Source organism: Triticum urartu, chromosome 4 (assembly GCF_003073215.2).
Source record: "Triticum urartu cultivar G1812 chromosome 4, Tu2.1, whole genome shotgun sequence".
Classification (NCBI taxonomy): Eukaryota; Viridiplantae; Streptophyta; class Magnoliopsida; order Poales; family Poaceae; genus Triticum; species Triticum urartu.
The window spans coordinates 111,080,950-111,100,751 of record NC_053025.1 but is presented as its reverse complement, the minus strand read 5'-3'; the positions used below and the strand labels follow the sequence as shown (position 1 = coordinate 111,100,751).

Here is a 19,802-nt window from a genome sequence, read left to right as displayed (position 1 = left end):
CATACACGAAGTCTTCAATCTTGTATCTTCATAGTCTAACAGTCCGGCCAATGGATATAGTCCGGCTTTCCGTAGACCCCCTAATCCAGGACTCCCTCAGTAGCCCCTGAACCAGGCTTTCAATGGCGATGAGTCTGACGCGCAGTATTGTCTTCGGCATTGCAAGGCGGGTTCCTCCTCCGAATACACCACGGAAGAATTTGAATACAAGGATAGTGTCCGACCCTGCAAAATAAGTTCCACATACCACCGCAGAGAGAATAATATTTCCGCAAATATAATTTGCTGACTTGTTTTGGCAACACGACATTATGTCATGGCCTGATGATTGTTCGAACCGTTTCCTTTAACTAGCCCCGCACATAACGCGAGGCAGTTTTTTGACACGTCTCGTCAAAGCAGAGATCGTGTCCCCTTATCACGGGATTCTCATCAATACGTGTGTGGGTAACCCAACCGCGCCATCGATTACGGTGCTTGGGGATAAGCGAGTTTTAGCAGGCTAGTGGGGACGCATAGTTTTGTCCGCCCATATAAAGGGATAAGGATTTATCTTTTCATCCACGCCTTCTTCCTCCTTCGCTCATCCATTCTCGCACACTCGAGCTCCAGCGCCCAAGTACGCATTTCCCACCTCAACCCTCTCCAACCATGTCTGGAGCGGGAGGCAGGTGGATGGTCTCCTCCGTCACGAAGGGACACATCAAGAAGCTGGGGAGAGTCGGATACCTGCCCAACGACATCGCGCACCGGCTCCCAGATGAGGGGCAACTCATCCCCACCCCTAGGCCCCATGAGAGGGTAGTGTTCCTTACCCATTTCCTCCACGGACTGGGATTCCCTCTCCACCCATTCGTCCGGGGGCTCATGTTCTACTACGTCCTGGATTTCCACGATCTGGCCCCGAACTTCATCCTCAACATCTCGGCGTTTATCGTCGTGTGCGAGGCCTTCCTTCGCATCAAGCCCCACTTCGGCTTATGGCTGAAGACCTTCAATGTCAAGCCGAAGGTAGTGAGCGGCCGCCAGGCAGAGTGTGGAGGCGCCATGGTGGGCAAAATGCCCAACCTCACATGGCTCGAGGGCTCCTTTGTGGAGACCGTAAAGGGGTGGCAATCGGGATGGTTCTACATCACCGAGCCGCGTGACCCTAAATGGGTAGCGGCCCCCGAGTTCCAATATGGCATCCCCATGCGGCTCACCTCCTGGCAAGAGAAGGGCCTATCCTGGGGTAATTCGGGAGAGCTGACCGGACTTGAAACATGTATTCAAAACATGGTGAACAAAAAGCTCAAACTCGTCAACGTAGTCCAGGTCATGCTCATCCGCCGGATCCTCCCGTGCCAACAACGGGCTTTCAACTTGTGGGAGTTCGACCCGACCCAGCACCGAACTCTGAACAGGCTCTTCGACACAACACACGAGGATGCCTGGAAGGTGCTATTCAAGGGTGCCGACGTTCCACCTCCCACTACTGAGGATCGTGGATTCAGCGCGAAGCGCCAAGCCAGCGTGGTAAGCTGTTTTACCTCTTACAGGATACTTGTTTTTCATAGTTTGACTCTATGCGGGATCTAAGCTCCCATACCTTTGACAGGACTGGCAGGAGACAGCCGGACAGATCAACTGTCCGGCTCCTTTGCCCGAAGGCCCAGCAGACGCTCTTCTGACGAAGATGCTGACTCCGGCTCCTTACAAGGTGCCGGAGAAGACCAAGAAGGCCAAGGGAACCCGAAAGAGTTCTCGGCGCCCAGGAGTATCGGACTCATCGTCCGAAAACTCTGCGATGCACTCCCCCCCCCCCCCCCCCCCCCCGAAGACGAGGAGGAAGATGAAGATGCTCCCCCTCCAGTCGGGGGAGACAAGAAAAGGAGGGCTGCCCCAACTGGGGAGGCCGAAGGGTCCAAGAAGGGAAGGACTCTCCTTCTGGACTACTCCACCACCGCCGCCGAAGGCGAAAACGAGTGGCTGCTCAGGGACAAGCCCCTGGTGAAGTCGTAAGTATTCGGATACCAGAGTAACTCATAGCATCCCTTTGTCGCACTGTTTCTCCTAATCGCCGAACTATGACTATGTAGACCGCCACGAGCCCGTATCGATGTATCGTCGGACGGCTCCCTGGGCTCGTCGGATATGGATAGCGATTCACTTCCGACCGCCACCTCCCCTGGCCCTGCGGACAATGCCGAGGTATTGTCTCAAGAGGCACTGGGTCGAGGGGAGACAGTCCCGGAGGCGCCTCAAGGCGACCTTCCGGACTCCGGGAGCCGAGGGAGCAAAGCCCCCGAGGGCCCCGAGTTCGGCCCTCAGCCGAACACTGCGCCGGAACCTCTAGTGGTTCCGGACTCGAGCAGGCGGCCTCCTTCCAAGAGGGGCAAGACGCCTGTGCCGGTGAGCTCTGTCCATCCAGAGGCACTGAACAATCTGCTGGGAGCGCTTCGCAGCGCTTCCATCGATGAAGAGCACCGCACTATTATGAGTGCGGTGATCGAGACGGTTCAGTCCGCCAAAAGCGGACTGACTGGAGCCTGTGCCAGCCTTTTAACAGGCTTTGAGGTAAGTGTTTAGAATATAGGAAAAATATTACCGCATAGACAGTAGCCCCTGATGCTCTGTTCGGTGTTCACAAAGAAAAGCCGAACAGAGGATCAAACAATATCGCAGGAGTCTAATATAAGTATGTCAATATGCATATGCAGGCTTCGCTGCTGGCATCTGCCGCACTGACTGCGGAGGTCGCTGTACTGAAGCAGGACCTTAAAGGGTCCAAGGATGAGCTCGACCTTGCCAAGAGGCAGCTCGAGGAGAACAAAGGTAAGTAATACCTAGTCTATGGATATGTATAAAAAGAATGCGATTGAAAAATGACAGGATCATCATGAATTTGCCAGGGGCCACGACCGAAGTGGCGACCTTAAACCAAGCATTGTCCGAGGCCGAAGATAAAGCGGCTAAGGAGCGCACCGAGTGGGAAAGGCAAGAGGCTCAGGTGGGCAAGGTGCAGCAAGAGCTCCAGGCCCTTGTGACGAAGCAAGAGGCGTTGGAGCTTGACTTGAAGACGCGAGAGTCTGAGCTTGCCGCGGCCCTCGAGAGCGCAAAGAGTGCCAAGGCTGAAGCCCAAAAGGACCTCCAGGAGATCGACGCGATGAAGAAAATAGCGGTGGGTAAGGCATTCTATATGCAAAGCAAGCATGTAAAAGTAAATTACCGATTACTTACCTGAATCCGGAGCTCTCCAGGAGCATTCGCAGATTTGCCCCGCAGCGTGTCGGATGCCGTGAAGTTTTACTAGGCCGAGGATGGAAGATCAACGGAGAAGTTGTTCTGGGCCCACTATACTGGGACCGAACACCCAGTGTCTGTGAGCGACCAGCTAAAGCAGCTGGTCGAGCTACACAAGGCGGCCGAATAGGCCATGAAGGGCTTTATAGTCCGGCTGTGGCCTGGCAACGCCCTTCCGAACAGCTGCTTCGCCCTGGTGAGGCGGCTTGTGGATGCCTGCCCACGGCTGGAAGTCATCAAGCGGTCCGTCTGCATCGAAGGTGCACACCGAGCTTTCGCCCGTGTGAAGATGCAATGGGCCAAGCTAGACGCCGTGAAGCTGATCAAGGAAGGACCGCCGCAGGGCAAGGAGCATCGCACCCCCCAAATTTATTACGAGGGTGTCCTGAAGGGTGCCCGTCTTGTAGCAGACGAATGTTCCAAGGATGTAATATTTGAATAAACTTGCTCGTGTGATCCTGTATGATGAAAACTTGTTTCATATGCGCTATGCAACGCTTGTTTGAATTTAAAACATTACCTTCTGTTTGGCTGTTTATCCAATCTAAGAGATGGCTAGTCCTCGACTTCTGCCCCCATGCCACGAGTGATGGGGTGTTCGGGATAAACCTGAGCACTCTTGTTCCCATTTTTGGGTCCTTCGAGGGAGGTGCTCAGCACAACGAACAAGGCAACCGGACTAATAATGCTTTATCACTCTCACTTAGCCATAGAATTCTATAATTTTAAATTTTGGCGAAGCCCCTGGTATTCGGAAGGCCGAATTCGGGGCGCGATACATGCCTTTAAGCCGGACAGGGCCGGCCCCTCGCTCTAAGCGGCATAAGTCTTTAGGGACTTGAAACCTCGCCGAACAGCGACCAGTCTCTCGCCTTACCATGACAGTCAGTCTTAGCTTTCTCTACTGAGGTGCTTAGCCCAGCAGAACCGGGGCACAATCGCAGTAGTTCTCCTAGCGCCACCTTAGCCGATAGAGCGGAACGTAAGGTACCAAAACATAGGAGCCGAGCAAACCCAACATTTGACCAAAGACATGATTCGGAGCTGATGCATATAATGCTATAAGTTCGGGGTGCCGCACTTGTGAAAGTGTTCGGACTTCTCACACCATATTGTGGGGTACGTAAGCCCCTGGTGTATTGGCCGTACCAAACTGTACGGTTGTAAGGCGTTATTAATGAACACATATATATAAAACAAGAATGCAATAATAGTCGTAATGTTATGCATTGTTTATTCAAAAAGGTGCGTTAAAGCAGAATGATACAGATAGTGCGATAAGCAAAAAGTGGGACTATGTCCCTTCCAAGGGCAAGCTGAGGAATAGTATTAAAGTAAATATTTCACTTGTTATCGTAATCCACCTGGGAGTTCCGTGGTGTGACGTAGCTTTCTGCCTCCTTGGTTGTTGCATCATGTGTTCGACAATCATGCTGCCGGACAGGGTTTCCAGAGATTAAAGTCCTAAAAAGAGAAAAATAACAAAGCGGGAAGCCCCTAGTGCGGTTTAGGCCGCGTCTTGGGGCGTGCCGTAGTTGTGCCCGCCTCCCCACCTGTGCCCATGGTATTTTTAATGCGTAATTATGTACGCGTGGCACGGATTTCGCTGTTTGGCTGGGACTGGGGTGGGGGCCGCATTGCTACGCGAGCTCAGATCGTGCCAGGCGATCTAGTTGCCGATTACTCTGAGCGCACTTGGAGGTGTCCGGGTCTTGAAACGCCGAACTGGTGGATTGCCTTGAGAGGCTGCTTTGCGCTTCTGCTGCGAGGGCCGCAGTGTGCTCCTCCGTTCGGAGAGAGCGCTCTGTGTTTCCATTAACTGTAATGACCCCCGAGGTCCTGGCATCTTGAGCTTGAGGTATGCATAATGCGGTACCGCATTGAATCTCGCAAATGCGGTTCGCCCGAGCAGTGCATGATAACCACTGCGGAACGGGACTATGTCGAAGATTAATTTTTTGCTTCGGAAGTTATCCGGGGATCCGAAGACCACTTCCAGTGTAATTGAGCATGTGCAATGGGCCTCTACACCTGGAATGACGCCTTTAAAGGTCGTTTTTGTGGGTTTGATCCTTGAGGGGTCTATACCCATTTTGCACACTGTGTCCTAATAGAGCAGGTTCAGGCTGCTGCCGCCATCCATAAGGACTCGAGTGAGGTGAAATCCATCAATGATTGGTCTAGGACCAGTGCGGCGAATCCGCCATGACGGATACTAGTGGGGTGGTCCCTGCGATCGAAGGTGATCGGACAGGAGGACCATGGGTTGAACTTTGGGGCGACTGGCTCCAACGCATATATGACCCTGAGCGCACGGTTCCGCTCCCTCTTGGGGATGTGGGTTGCGATATCATGTTCACCGTCTGCACTTGTGGGGGGAACCTCTTCTGTCCTCCGGTGTTCGGCTGCCGGGGCTCTTCCTCGTCATCGCTATGTGGCCCCTTATCTTTGTCTTCGGCAATTAACTTGCCGGCCTGCTTGAACACCCAACAATCCCTGTTGGTGTGGTTGGCTGGCTTTTCGAGGGTGCCGTGTATTTGACACGAGTGATCGAGTATGCGGTCCAAACTGGACGGGCCCGGAGTGCTTCTTTTAAATGGCTTTTTCCGCTGACCGGGTTTAGAGCCTTTGAATCCGGCATTGACTGTCGTATCCTCAGTATTATCGCTGTTAATGTGGCGCTTATCTTTGTTGCGATGTGACCTGCTATTGCCGTCCTTGGTATCCGAAGTACCACGGGTCTTTGATATGTTATTACTGCGAGCCAACCAGCTATCTTCTCCCGCACAAAAGCGGGTCATGAGTGTCGTGAGGGCTGCCATAGATTTCGGCTTTTCCTGGCCAAGGTGCCGGGCTAGCCACTTGTCGCGGATGTTGTGTTTGAAAGCTGCTAGGGCCTCTGCATCCGGATAGTCGACGATTTGATTTTTCTTTGTTAGGAACCGAGTCCAGAATTGCATGGCCAATTCTTCTGGCTGCTGAATTATGTGGCTCTAGTCATCGGTATCTGGTGGTCGCACATAAGTGCCCTGAAAGTTGTCGAGGAATGCGGCTTCCAGATCTTCCCAACAGCTAATGGACTCTGCTGGCAAGCTGTTAAGCCAATGTCACGCTGGTCCTTTGAGCTTTAGTGGGAGGTATTTGAAGGCGTGTAAGTCATCACCGTGGGCCATGTGGATGTGGAGGAGGAAATCCTCGATCCATACCGTAGGATCTGTTGTGCCGTCGTATGATTCAATATTTACGGGTTTGAAACCTTCTGGGATTTTATGATCCATTACTTCGTCTGTGAAGCATAAGGGGTGTGCGGCGCCTCTGTATTTAGCTATATCGCGACGCAGCTCGAATGGGTCTTGCCCGCTGTGTTCGGACCGGCCGGATTTACTTTTACTGTATCCGGCGTGACGTTTATTGTCTCGCATAGTGGCGCGCCCTCATGATCTGTAGATCGATCTTGCATGTTTTTCTTTGTCCTCCAATACGTCTCACAGGTCTGGCGTGTTTCCCCATGCTTTTTTATTTGAATGGCGTCAGGGTGAAGGCTGAGCTTTTGGCTGGAATGCCTCTCTATCACGGCCACGAGGTGGCCGATCAGCCGCGTCATACGCTTCTTCCTCCAGTCGAGGTAGCAACCTGCATTTTGGGTAACTCTTGGAGGGGCGCTCGAGTTTATATTCCTTGACCGTGAGGACTTCAGTCCATCTGTTAGCTAGCAGATCTTAATCAGCTTGAAGCTGCTGCTGCTTTTTCTTAAGACTATTTGCCGTGGCCATAAGCCGGCGCTTGAAGCGCTCTTGTTCGACGGGATCCTCTGGCACCGCGAATTCGTCATGGCCGAGGCTTGCCTCGTCTTCAGAGGGGGCATGTAATTATCATCCTCCGCTTCTCCATCTGCCGCTCTCCCAGGAGGGCTGGCTCCTCCATACTCCTGCTCTAACTCTTGCTGGAGGGGGTTGTTGTTGTCTTCGGCACTATCTAGAGTGTTATTACCTCCTATGCCGGTATCACGACTTTTGCTTTGGCGGGACTTAGAGCGGCGCCGCTGACGTCGGCGCTTGGGTTGCTTCTTGGAGGGGTCATCCTCTGATGTCTCGTCACCATTGCCTTCTTTGGGTGTATCCACCATGTATATATCGTATGATGAGGTGGTTGTCAAGTGCCCTGTGGGCAGTGGTTCCTCTTTGTCTCCCGCATCGTCGTCCATACCGTCGATGTCTTTAGCGTCGAAGTCCAGCATGTCAGTTAAGTCATCAACAGTGGCTACTAGGTGGGTGGTGGGTGGGCCGCGAATTTCTTCATCGTTCGCATCCCAGTCCTGCCGGACATAGTTCGACCAGGATCCTCCTGACAAGGTGAGAGACCTAAATGAGTTCAGTATATCGCCAAAGGGCGAGTGCTGAAAGATATCCGCGGAGGTAAACTCCATGATCGGCGCCCAGCCAGATTCGATAGGAATGGGCGCAGGCGGTTCGGAGTCCGTGGCCGGAGAAGGATCCGGCAGTTTAACAGCACGGCTCTCGTGCGAGGTAAGGTCGATGTTCGGCTCGATCGCCGCTGAGGGTAAGGCCTCTGTGGCGGGGGCCATCCACCCATCCATGGATGGCGCAACTGGCTTCGAATTGAGGGCCGGAGCGGATGTCGGTGCGATCTCCTGAACACTGTCTGATGGTAGAGCTAAATCGTACTCATCGTGACCGCGTGATGCACAAGGCAGAGGCTCGAATCCATCAAAGATCAAGTCTCCGTGGATATCGGCCGTGTAGTTTAAGCTTCCAAACCTGGCCTGGTGGCCAGGGGCGTAACTTTCAATCTGCTCCAGATGGCCAAGCGAATTGGCCCGCAGTGCAAAGCCGCCGAACACAAAGATTTGTCTGGGGAGAAAAGTCTCACCCTGGACTGCATCGCTATCGATGATAGTGGGAGCCATCAAGCCCAACAGCGACGACATAGAGGAACCTCTCAATGAAAGCACCAATGTCAGTGTCAAAACCGGCGGATCTCGGGTAGGGGGTCCCGAACCGTGCGTCTAAGGCGGATGGTAACAGGAGGCAGGGGACACGATGTTTTACCTAGGTTAAGGCCCTCTTGATGGAGGTAAAACCCTATGTCCTGCTTGATTAATATTGATGATATGGGTAGTACAAGAGTAGATCTACCACGAGATCAGAGAGGCTAAACCATAGAAGTTAGCCTATGGTATGATTGTATCTTGTCCTACGGACTAAAACCCTCTGGTTTATATAGACACCGGAAAGGGCTAGGGTTACACAAGGTCGGTTACAAAGGAGGAGATACACATATCCGTATTGCCTAGCTTGCCTTACACGCCAAGTAGAGTCCCATCCGGACACGAGACGAAGTCTTCAATCTTGTATCTTCATAGTCTAACAGTCTGGCCAATGGATATAGTCCGGCTGTCCGGAGACCCCCTAATCCAGGACTCCCTCAAAGATCTTTATCGGTCAAACCGCAATGACAACATACATCATTCCCTTTGTCATCGGTATGTTACTTGCCCGAGATTCGATCGTCGGTATCTTCATACCTAATTCAATCTCGCTACTGGCAAGTCTCTTTACTCATTCTGTAATGCATCATCCCACAACTAACTCATTAGTTACATTTCTTGCAAGGCTTATTATTTTGTGCATTACCGAGAGGGCCCAGAGATACCTCTCCGATACTCGGAGTGACAAATCCTAATCTCCATCTATGCCAACCCAACAAACACCTTCAAAGATACCTGTAGAGAATCTTTATAATCACCCAGTTACATTGTGATGTTTGATAGCACACAAGGTATTCCTCCGGTATCCGGGAGTTGCATAACCTCATAGTCAAAGGAATATGTATATGACATGAAGAAAGCTATAGCAATAAAACCGAACGATCATTATGCTAAGCTAACGAATGGGTCTTGTCCATCACATCATTCACCTAATGATGTGATCCCATTCATCAAATGACTACACATGTCTATGGTTAGGAAACTTAACCATCTTTGATTAACGAGGTAGTCTAGTAGAGGCTTACTAGGGACACGGTGTTTTGTCTATGTATCCACACATGTATCAAGTTTCCGGTTAATACAATTCTAGCATGAATAATAAATATTTATCATGATATAAGGAAATATAAAATAACAACTTTATTATTGCCTATAGGGCATATTTCCTTCACAAAAATATCACACATATTCAACCCATTTTTTAGTATTTACAGTCCATTTGATGGGCTGGGTGAACAAATAATGTAGCGTCCATGCGGCCCATTTTTTTTATAAAAAAACCATAGCCCATTTGCACTTTCTTGAAAAACATGAATTTGCTGGGCTGGATGAACAAATAATGTAGCGTCCATGCAGCCCATTTATTTTTTCATAAAAAAATTATAGCCCATTTGCACTTTCTCGAAATACACGATTTTGCTGGGCTGGTTCTAATTATAATGTTGGGTTGGGTGCATCAATGCTATCAAAAAATAAATAGGGACTGAGCATTTTGTTATAAATATATTTAAATAATAAGTGCTTTATTTACATTGGTCCTTAAATCTTACCAAGCTTTGTACACAATCACCTGGATTTTCGTTGACCTTAATGTAAAAAAACCAAGGATTTTATTGTTAAGCATTTATTTTTATAAGTTCTTAATACGTGGCATATTTGTTTCTTATATATGTAAGTATATGTTAAATATATGATGATGATAATAATATATAATAACATATAAAATAATATAAATATACATAATGTAGTTAGAAGGGAAACATAAGTTGGACCTGACGTTCCTATTCTTATATAGAAAAATAGAACAGACCTCTGTGTTTTCTTCAAAAAAATACATAAGTTGGGTTGCAGATGTTTAAGAAAAAAATAAAACCTAGGATGGGGGGGCCATAGGTCGGTCGATACGTGACGGCTGAGGGAGTCCTGGATTAGGGGGTCTCCAGACAGCTGGACTATATCCTTTGGCCGGACTGTTGGACTATGAAGATACAAGATTGAAGACTTCGTTCCGTGTCCGGATAGGACTCTCCTTGGCGTGTAAGGAAAGCTTGGCAATACAGATATGTAGATCTCTCCCTTGTAACCAACTCTGTGTAACCCTAGCCCCCTTCGGTGTCTATATAAACTGGAGGGTTTAGTCCGTTGGACAACAATAATTATACCATAGGCTAGCTTCTAGGGTTTAGCCTCTACGATCTCGTGGTAGATCAACTCTTGTAATACTCGTATCATCAAGATCAATCAAGCAGGAAGTAGGGTATTACCTCCATCAAGAGGGCCCGAACCTGGGTAAACATCATGTCCCCCGCCTCCTGTTACCATCCGCCTTAGACGCACAGTTCGGGACCCCCTACCCGAGATCCGCCGGTTTTGACACCGACATTGGTGCTTCCATTGAGAGTTCCACTATGCTGTCACCGTAAGGCTTGATGGCTCCATCGATCATCGGTAACGATGCGGTCCAGGGTGAGGTTTTCTTCCCCGGACAGATCTTCGTATTCGGCGGCTTCGCACTGCGGGCCAACTCGCTTGGCCATCTAGAGCAGATCGAGAGCTACGCCCCTGGCCATCAGGTCAGGTTCGGAAACTTAAACTACACTGCCGACATCCGCGAAGACTTGATCTTCGACGGAATCGAGCCCATGTCAGGTGCGCCGCACAGTCACGATGAGCATGATTTAGCTTTGCCGTCAGACAGTGTTTGGAAGATCACACCTGCAACTACTCCGGCCTTCAATCCGGAGCAAATTGCACCATCCAAGGACGGGCGGATAGACCCCGCCATGGAGGCCGCACTCTCAGTGGCGATAGAGCCGGATACTGACTTCACCCCTTACGAGAGCCGTGTTGCCGAACCACTGGGTTCATCTCCGGCCACGGACTCCGAGCCGCCTACGCCCGTGCCTGTCGAATCCGATTGGGCGTCGATCATGGAGTTCACCTTCGCGGATATCTTTCAGCACTCACCTTTTGGCGACGTGCTTAATTCATTAAGGTCCCTCTCCTTGTCAGGAGAACCTTGGCCGAACTATGTCCGGCCAGAATGGATGCGGACGACGAAGAAATTCATTCCCCACCCACCACCCACTTAGTAGCCATTGTCGACGAGTTAACCGACATGCTCGACTTCGACTTCGAAGACATCGACGGTATGGACGACGATGTAGGTGAGGAACAGGAATCACCGCCCACAGGGCGCTGGACCGCCACCTCATCATATATATCCCTAATAATAAAGCACGGATTGACTCCGTGGGTTCACCGTCACAATGCACTTCTTCCTGTGAACTTACGTTTTCAGTTTTTTCTTTAACACGTCTATATTTATTTTCTATATCCAAGGTGGTACTATAATCTATGTATATTCCCCCGCCGCGTTCACCATCGCCGACTTTTCACGAAAAAATCGCTGAAGTTCATAGGAAGCAACCCGCAGTCCCTTTGTAAGTGGATTTGAAAAAAAACGTTTCGTTTTTACATAAAACTCCCTAACATTCGGTATATTCCATGCGCAGTGCTCCTCCCCCTCCAGTGTATTCAACCCACGGTGTATCTTATCCGCTCCCCTCCTAGCGCGGCGGAGGAGGAGAGGGTGAGTGGCGGCGCCGCACTCTCCAACTTCTGCCTACACACCACCTACGCGCCGTCGTCCGTCCGGGTGGTCGGCGGCGGCTACCGCGCCCCGGAGGTGGCGTCTACTCCCTGGGCGTGCTCCTGCTGGAGCTCCTCATGGCAAGTCCCCGACGCACGCGTCAGGGCGCCGACGACGTACGTCCTCCTTCTCTTCTTTCACGAGACGGCTCCGGGCTTCGACCAAATCCCGCCCAACTCGCCCAGATCGAGGCCTTCAGGCTTTTGTGGAATCCTCGTTCAGCTCTCCGCCTCTACCAGATCCACGCTGAGGGGCTTCGGCGCCATCCCCCGGTGTGATTTCCTCACGGGTCCCGGCTTGATCGAGGCCAAAAGCTTCGGCCGTCCGTCCGCCATGGCTGGGACCTGCGCGGAAACTGTAGATGAATTTATACGAGTGGAATCGACACTGTGGCAGGGTACGGTGGAGTCACATTGTGCAGCCTCGGTGTCCCAATCAGGGATTCCTTCTAAGGATGCATATATTTTGAAGGGTGAGGGATAATGATTTGGTTAAAGGCCTTCGGCCTCTTGCTTCACTGAACATTTGTGTCCATCGACCAAGTTGCATATACGGGAGAAGATAAGCAAGTCCAAAGTGATGTTCTAGCTGGGCCTCAACACCTTGTCCCTCTGACCACAACGCCCAACCATGATATGGTCAGCAACCAATTGTAACACTATGCCTAGGTTCTGATTATATCTACTTGATGCAGATCACATGAGCAGAGGGGTTCAGCAACTCTTACTACTCCTGGCTGTGAAAGGTGAATTCCCAACCAAGAGTCCATAACTGACACTGATTGAATTGCTACACAACATAGCCGTGGTCCATGAAATTCCGTTAATTCTGCATGCTTTGTTCTGTCATAGCTTCTGCTTATAAGTCATCTCCAGTACCTGCTTATCCATGGTCTTTTTGAGCCATCCAAATTGCAAAACGCAAGTCACCAACACCAAGAATCAGGTTCCTGCCAGAGGAACCCAAAGTAGAACAAGAGAAGGAAAACGACGGTGAAGAGGTTCTGTTGGAGAAAGGGCTGCATCACACACTTGCCGCCAAGGCCATGTTGTCGAGGAGCCTGTGATTGCCGCTCCAGCTGCCTCTCGCGCCATGGCCCATCGCGTGGGGCGCATTGTGAGAGTCTGCATCAGGCTCGTGCCGCCTCTCCAGCAGGTACTCAACGCAATCCTAGGTTGTTGTGTTGACTTGATTCAGTTGTTCATAACAGTTATGCAGCTCTCCTGGGATGTTATGTTGACTTGATTCAGTTGCTGATAACAGTGATGCAGCACTCTAGGTAATAGTTAGTATTGGTGTCAACGAGAGCAACTAGAGTCGCTAGCTGTTATGCTAAAAGCAACAGGATGCATCTTCTCCATGCAAGAAGACAATAAGGATAAAGCAGCAAAGAGCAGGCCGTTGGTGGTGATGGATAATTTCTCTAATCAATTAAATCGTAGATGCCCTCCAGCATTGCACACTAAGAGATTGCATTGCTTAGATATAATGAAAGGTGACTTTAGTTTTTAAGAAAGTTGAGGTGTCGTGATTGTTATTTTTTTATGCAACAATTACCTAAGCTTGCCTGGCAAGTATACATTCTGAATTGTATGTTCAGATGATATTCACATATTTAGACTGAATCGTTAAATCTAGCATATTTATTTTTCTCACCTAATAATTTTGATTATGATGTATCCCATAGAATGCTGGTTTAGACATTACAATCTGGAACCGAATAAATAAAAATAGAGAGATTCATATAGTGGTACTAAAGTGCTATTAAGTTATAATATGTTTTTAGTTGCATTCCAGTAAGAGGAAACCCTTATTTTACTTATGAGCATTGTAATTGTTTGCCTATTGTCACTGGGAGGGCTAATGTTGATACACATATAAATCTTAGCCCGGAGGGCATGCTTTGTTCAAAGTAGTTGGGTTTATGTACAATAAATAAATATTCATGTGTTATCTTGGTACAATATTGTTGCGAGTGGTTTAACTCACGGGTTTAGAAGCTCGTGAGAGAAATTAAAGTTCATTTTATGGTTGCACGTCAACACCATGGCAAGTACATAACTGCTTTGATATATGGTTCCTAGAACATACATGCTAATATGTACGCGTGAACTATTAGTGTTCTGTAAATTTTGAGGTGTAGCTCCAAAATATTATGCCTCGGGTTATTTTAACTTATAAGTGGTATTAGTCAATACGTGCATTGCACAGTTATAATTACTGCATGAGTGAGAGGGAGAGTGAGAGTGAGGTATCTAAGAACATAAAGAAGAATGGTTTAATGGTAGAAATAAGTTGACAATGCTTCCTAATATCCATAGAGATTTTAAAGGTAGATGGTACACATGATTAATGTGAACCACTAAAATATATATGTCCCCATTGCAACGCTCATGCATGTTACTATCTTCCTCCTAAAATAAGTATAAGTAGAAGACCAACCACGCCTCCTCTTCTGCTCTATTTCTTCTAGGTAGGTAGGCTCCGCCTAAATTGCCGCCTTATGTCGCCACCCGACGTTGTTAATTAAACTCACGTCACCAAGACTGATGCATCATAGATGATGAATTTCACCGTTCAATCTACAGCACAAGCCTATGTTGCATTCAGATTCCTGGAATTTTTGTTTGCTCGATAGTAAAGTATCTCCCCGTTGCAACGCACGGGCTCTTTTGCTAGTCATATATACATGGTGAACACCCCAAAAGAAGGCAATGGCGACGAGACAGCGGAGGATGACCTTTCCAAGAAGCAACCTAAGCGCCGACGTCAGCGCCGACGCTCTAAGTCCCGCCATAGCAAAAGTAGTGATACCGGCACAAGAGACAATAACACTTCGGATAGTGCCAAAGACAACAACAATCCCCTCCAGCATGATTTAGAGCGGGAGGGTGAACAAGCAAGCCCTCCAGAGCGGGCAGCAGATGGAGAATCGAAGGAGGACAATTACATGCCTCTCTCTGAAGACGAGGTGAGCCTTGGCGATGAAGAATTTATCGTCCCTGAGGATCCCGTGGAGAAGGAGCGCTTCAAGCGCCGGCTTATGGCCACAGCAAATAGCTTGAAGAAAAAGCAACAACAGCTTCGAGCTAATCAAGATTTGCTAGCAGACAGATGGACCGAAGTCCTTGCGGTCGAGGAATACGAACTCGAGCGCCCCTTCAAGAGTTACCCAAAGCGCAAGTTGCTACCTTACCTCGAGGAGGAAGCATTGAAACCTACATCACCAGTGTACGATGCCGCTGACCGGCCACCTCGTGGCCGAGATAGAGAGGCGTTTCAGCCTGAAGTTCAGCCTGCACCCCGCCGCCACTCAAACAAAAATACCAAGGCCCGGGGCAACACACGGGACCTGCGAGACGTACTGGAAAGCAGGGCAAAACATGCAAGGTCGATATATGGGTCACGGGGACGCGCGCTAACGCGGGACGATGACTATCACACTGGATACACTAAAAGTAAATCCGGCCAGGCCGAATACAGCAAACAAGACTCATATGAACTGCATCGTGATATAGCCCGGCACAGAGGCGCCGCACACCCCCTATGCTTCACGGATGAAGTTATAGATCACGAATTCCCGGAGGGTTTTAAACCCGTAAATATCGAATCGTATGATGGTACAACAGATCCCGCTGTATGGATTGAGGATGTCCTCCTCCACGTCCACATGGCTTGCGGTGATGACCTTCATGCCATCATGTACCTCCCACTAAAACTCAAAGGACCAGCTCGGCATTGGCTGAATAGCTTGCCAGCAGACTCCATCGGCAGTTCGGAGGATTTGGAAGATGCATTCCTTGACAACTTTCAGGGCACTTATGTGCGATCACCGGATGCTGATGACTTGAGCCATATAACTCAGCAGCTAGGGGAATCGGCCAGGCAATTCTAGACACGGTTCCTAACTAAGAAAAACCAAATTGTCGACTGTCCGAATGCAGAGGCCTTAGTGGCATTCAAGCATAATATCTGTGACGAGTGGCTGGGCCGGCACCTGGGCCAGGAGAAGCTGAAGTCCATGGCAGCCCACACGACACTCATGACCCGCTTTTGTGCGGGCGAGGATAGCTGGCTTGCTCGCAGCAACAACACATCAAGGAATCCGGGCACTTCGGGTACTAAAGATGCCAACGATAGACCACGTCGCAACAGACACAAGCGCCACAACAATGGCGATAACGCCGATGATACGGCAGTCAATGCCGGATTCAGAGGCTCTAGATCCGGTCAGCAGAAAAATCCATTCAAAAGAAGTACTCCGGGCCCGTCCAGTTTGGATCGCATACTCGATCACTCGTGTGAAATCCACGGCACCCCCGATAAGCCAGCCAATCACACCAACAGAGAATGTTGGGTGTTCAAGCAGGCCGGCAAGTTGAATGCCGAAAACAAGGACAAGGGGATGCATAGTGATGACGAGGAGGAGGCCCGGCCGCCGAACACGGGAGAACAGAAGACGTTCCCCCCACAAGTGAATATGGTGAACATGATATACGCAACCCACATTCCCAAGAGGGAACGGAAGCGTGCACTAAGGGACGTCTATGCGATAGAGCCCGTCGCTCCAAAGTTCAACCCATGGTCCTCTTGTCCGATCACCTTTGATCGCAGGGACCACCCCACTAGTATCCATCATGGCGAATCCGCCGCATTGGTCCTAGACCCCATCATCGACGGATTTCACCTCACTCGAGTCCTTATGGACGGCGGCAGCAGCCTGAACCTGCTCTATCAGGATACAGTGCGCAAAATGGGTATAGATCCCTCGAGGATCAAACCCACCAAAACCACCTTTAAGGGTGTCATCCCAGGTGTAGAGGCCCATTGCACGGGCTCAATCACACTGGAAGTGGTCTTCGGATCTCCGGACAACTTCCGAAGCGAGGAGTTAATCTTCGATATCGCCCCGTTCCGCAGTGGCTATCACGCACTGCTCGGGCGAACCGCATTTGCAAAATTCAATGTGGTACCACATTACGCATACCTCAAGCTCAAGATACCAGGACCTAGGGGGGTCATAACAGTCAATGGAAACACAGAATGCTCGCTCCGCACTGAAGAGCACACTGCGGCCCTCGCGGCAGAAGCACAAAGCAGCCTTTTAAGGCAAACTGCCAATTCGGCGATACAGCCCCCAGACACCGTCAAGCGAGTCCGGAATAATCTGCAACAGGATCACCTGGCACGTTCAGAGCTCGCCTAGCAATTCGGTCCCCGTCCTAGCTCTGAATCATGTCTTGGGTCAATAGTTGGGTTTGCACGGCTCCCATGTTTTGGTACCTTACGTTCCGCTATATCGGTTAAGGTAGCGCTGGGAGAACTACTGCGATTGTGTCCCGGTTCTTCCGGACGAGCACCTCAGTAGAGAAAGACGAAAACTGGTTGTCATGATAAGGCGAGAGCTGGTCGCTGTTCGAGAGGTCTCAAGTCCTTAAAGACTTTTTTCGCTTCGGGCGAGGAGTCGGCCTTGCCCGACTTAGGCGTATATAGTGCCCCAAATTAGGTCTTCCGAATACTAGGGGCTTCGCCAAAATTTAAAATTATAGACTTCTATGGCTAAGTGAGAGTGATAAAGCCTTATAGTCCGATTGCTTGGTTCGTTGTGCTGAACACCTCCCTCGAAGGACACAAAATTGGGATAAAGAGTGCTCAGGTTTATCCCGAACACCCCAGTACTAGTTACATGGGGGCAGAAGTCGACGACTGGCCAACTCTCAGATTTTATAAACGGCCGCACAGAAGGTAATATTTTAAATTCAAAAAGCATTGCATAGTGCAAATGAACTCGTTTCACATTACAGGATCACATAAGCATGTTCATTCAAAAATTACATCTCTAGCACATTCCTCCGCCACAAGGAGGGAACCCTTCAGGACACTGTCATAATACATTTCGGGGCGGTGATGCTCCTTGCCCTCCGGCGGCCCCACCTTCACCAGCTTCACGGCGTCCAGCTTCGCCCAGTGCACCTTCGCCCGGGCAAAAGCCCTACGCGCACCCTCGATGCAGACATACCGCTTTATGACTTCAAGCCGTGCGCAAGCATCCACAAGCCGCCTCACCAGACCGAAGTAGCTGCTAGGCATGGGATCGCCAGGCCACATCCGGACTATAAGACCCTTCATGGCCTGTTCGGCCGCCTTGTGAAGCTCGACCAGTTGCTTCAGCTGGTCGCTCACGGGCATTGGGTGTTTGGTCCCAGTATATTGAGACCAGAACAACTTTTTTGTCGAGCTCCCCTCCTTAGCTCGGTAAAACTCAGCGGCATCCAATACACTGCGGGGAAGATCTGCGAACGCTCCTGGAGAGCTCCGAATTCGGGTAAGTAAAAGGAAAGTTTCCTTCACATACTTGCTCTGCATAATGAATGCCTTACCTGCTGCTATCTTCTTTACCGCATCAATCTCCTGGAGGGCCTTGTGGGCTTCAGTCTTGGCGCTACGTGCGCTTTCGAGTACCTTCGCAAGCTCGGACTCTCGCGTCTTAGAGTCAAGCTCCAAGGGCTCGTGTTTTTTGGCGAGAGCCTCAAGCTCTTGCTGCACCTCGCCTACCCGGGCTTCTTGCTTTTCCCACTCAATGTGCTCCTTGGCCGCTTTGTCTTCGGCCTCGGATAGCGCCTTCTTCAGGTTCGCCACCTCGGTCGTGGCCCCTGGCAAATTCATGATGATCCTATTACTATACAACTGAATTTCTTTTTAATATATAGACAAGGTATTGCTTACCTTTGCTCTCCTCGAGCTGCCTCTTGGTAAGGCCGAGCTCTTCCTCGGACCGCTCAAGGTCCTGCTTCAATGCAGCGACCTCCGCAGTACGTGCAGCAGCGGCCAGCAGTGAAGCATGCATATGCACATAGACATATTCTGATTAGACTCCTGAGTCACTATTTGATCCTCTATTCGGCTTTTCTTCACGAACGCCAAATAGAGCATCAGGGGCTGTTGTCTATGCGATAATATTCTCCTATATTTTGATTGCTCACCTAATAGCCTGTTAGGAGGCTGGCACAAGCTTCGGTCAGTCCGTTTTTGGTGGACTAAACTTTCTCAATCACCGTGCTCATGACAGTGCGATGCTCTTCATCGATGGAAGCGCCGTGAAGCGCTTCCAGCAAGTTGTCCGGTGCCTCTGGATGGACAGAGGCCACTAGCACAGGCGGCTTGCCCCTCTTAACGGGGGGTCGCCGCCGCAGTCCGGAACCGCTGAAGGTTCCGGCGCAGTGTTCGACTGGGGGCCGAACTTGGAGCCCGTGGGAGTCTTGCTCCCTTTGCGCCCAGGGTCCGGACGGTCGCCTCGAGGCGCCCCCGGGACTACCTCCCCTCGACTCGGTGCCTTTTGAGACAACACCTCGACGTTGTCCGTAGGGCAAGGGGTGGAGGCGGTTGGAAGTGAATTGCTATTCATATCCGACGAGTCCAAAGAACCGTCCAACGAAGATACGTCGATACGGGCTTGGTACGGACTGCATAATCATATTCGACGTAAGGAGAAGCAGTGCAATAAAACATACCATGAATTACTATGGTATCCGGATACTTACGACTTAGCCAGGGGCTTGTCCCTGGGTAACCACTCGTCGTCGCTGTGGGCGGCCGTCGTGGAGGAGTCCGGAAGTAGGGTCCTTCCCTTCTTGGACCCTTCGGCCTCCCCGGTTGGGGCGACCTTCCTTTTCATGTCTCCCCCAGCTGGGGGGAGAACTTTCCTCTTCCTCCTCCTCGTTTTCATGGGAGGAGTGCGCTTCGGAGTTATCGGACGAGGAGTCCAATATAACCATGCGCCGGAGACCCTTTCGGGTCCCCATGGCCTTCTTCTTGGCCTTCTTCATCGGCACCTCGTAAGGTGCCGGAACCAGCATCTCC

General features: G+C 50.3%; 1 long non-coding RNA gene across 2 annotated transcripts; it reads left to right on the top strand.

The window, feature by feature from the left end:
• Window positions 1-11,793: 11,793 nt before the first annotated feature.
• LOC125550942 lies at window positions 11,794-13,597 on the top strand. Of its 2 annotated transcripts, XR_007302063.1 has the most exons (3): window positions 11,808-12,687; window positions 12,794-13,097; window positions 13,206-13,597. It is a non-coding gene; the product is annotated as an uncharacterized LOC125550942 (long non-coding RNA). The 2 variants fall into 2 exon arrangements; XR_007302062.1 differs by having other exon boundaries at window positions 11,794-13,097.
• The last annotated feature ends 6,205 nt before the right edge of the window (window positions 13,598-19,802 follow it).